Source organism: Nematolebias whitei, chromosome 20, assembly GCF_014905685.2.
Source record: "Nematolebias whitei isolate Nwh7 chromosome 20, NemWhi1, whole genome shotgun sequence".
NCBI lineage: Eukaryota > Metazoa > Chordata > Actinopteri > Cyprinodontiformes > Rivulidae > Nematolebias > Nematolebias whitei.
Window position 1 is genome coordinate 24,307,813 of NC_056517.1, and position 1,885 is coordinate 24,309,697.

The 1,885-nt window shown below is 47.2% G+C and overlaps 1 protein-coding gene across 1 annotated transcript in view; it reads right to left on the bottom strand.

The window, feature by feature from the left end:
* The window catches only part of tmem108 (transmembrane protein 108), a 28,124-nt gene that overhangs the window by 4,364 nt on the left and 21,875 nt on the right, over positions 1–1,885 (bottom strand). The window lies entirely within an intron of this gene.

Genomic DNA, 1,885 nt, shown 5'->3' on the forward strand with positions numbered 1-1,885 from the left:
ACATATACAGTATTGACTCCAGCCCAGGGGCCCCCATCCTGACTCCAGCCCAGGGGCCCCCATCCTGACTCCAGCCCAGGGGCCCCCATCCTGACTCCAGCCCAGGGGCCCCCATCCTCCTAAATCCGGCCATGCGTGCATGCATGGGTTTTGTCCTGGTACTCTGGTTTCCCGACCAAAAACATGCATGTTAGGCTGATTGGTACTAAATTGTCCCTAGGTGTGAGTGAGAGAGTGAATGGTTTGTCTCGTTTGTCTCTAAGTGTCCCTGTGATGGACTGAGACTGATCCAGGGTGTTCCCCGCCTTCCACACAGCAACTGCTGGATATGGGCACCAGCAATGACCCCTCAAGACCCGAAAAGGAAGAAGTGAATAAAAGAAAATGGATGGATGGATCATTGGAAAATAAATTATACTGCAAGTACTAAATGAGGGGCTAAACGTTCTAGTACAGGGGTCTGCAACCTGTGGCTCTGGGGCCACATGTGGCTCATTAGTCCCTCATCTGCAGCTCTATGAAGCTTTCACCAAAACTTACAGGAAAGTTAATTGTTCTGGTTTTTATACCTACAACAAAAAAGGCTAGTAATGAGTAGTTAGAGCAGTTGTCCTCCAATGCAAGAGTTGGGGGTTCGACTCCACCTGCAGTCACATGCCAAAGTGTCCCTGGGCAAGACAATGAACCCCTCATTGCCTCCAATGTGTGTCCCATCAGTGTATGAATGTGATCCAAAGCACTGATTATTCTATGTATAGATCAGAGGTGCCCAAAGTGGTGTCCGCGGGCCAAAGTTGGCCCGCCAAGCCATTTGGGTTAGCCCGCCAAGCTGTCCTCGTTACTATGTTAAAACTTCCTTTGACAAATCAATGTGTTTTCACTCAGTCATTCCACCCATTGATTCAAGGATTCAAGGTTCTTTATTTGTCGTTCTACCACATGTACGTCGTTCCACTACATGTGGTACATGTGGTGGAATGAAACTATGTATACTGGGTACAAGTTGACGTTAATGTTAGAGGCCCATTGACTACCGTACCGTCTTGCATATCCTCCGAACCATAATTATGGACTCATTTTGATCAGTTGGTTCCTCAACTCAATTTACAACATTTCTTTGAAGAGAAGACAGGCTTTAGGCGAGTCGAATCGCCCTGTTGGCACGCACGCAGCTGGATATCTCATCGACTGGAAGACTTGATGATGTGTCTATCTCTGCTGCCATCTGTGGATTTTAAGGACTCATATTTAAATTGGATTTACGATAACTGGTTTCTGCTTTTTGGATTTGGCTGATTGCTGTTTTTTCTACAATCAAGGAAGTCGTCGGCAGCAAATTTGGACTCCATCACGCTGCTTGCCTTTATGATGGCTTGGTTCGTGTCTCGAGTACCCGGACTCAAATGCCTTGGGTTGAATGGATCAGATCTTGGGGATTTTACTCAGTCACGTTCCATCGGTGTGGCCATGTATTTTGGACACTTCGGAACCAAGTTGACCAACACAGACTCGAGGTAGATGTTGTTAAGTTCTGCCTGTCCCCAAAACAACTGTGTGTTTATCTCTCCATTGGTTGGCCTTGAAGGCCATCTTATCTGAATTCGCCTGGAGTACATGTGATCTGACGCTCACCACCCCCTCCCTGAAGAATTTCCAACTGATAACCAGATGAAACCAGCTGAATAAACTTTGTGTCATCATTTCAGGACTCTTGGATTCTCATAGACGTTATTCTTGGCCAGTCCTCGACATCCCTCGAGAATGTTTATGGATCTCACCGGAGGACATTGACTGATTTTCCATCCTTATCAGAACTCTTACAGTGACCTCGAGAGAGAGCATCTATGAACATGCTGACCGCTCTCAGCTCCCCCCCCCCCCCCCC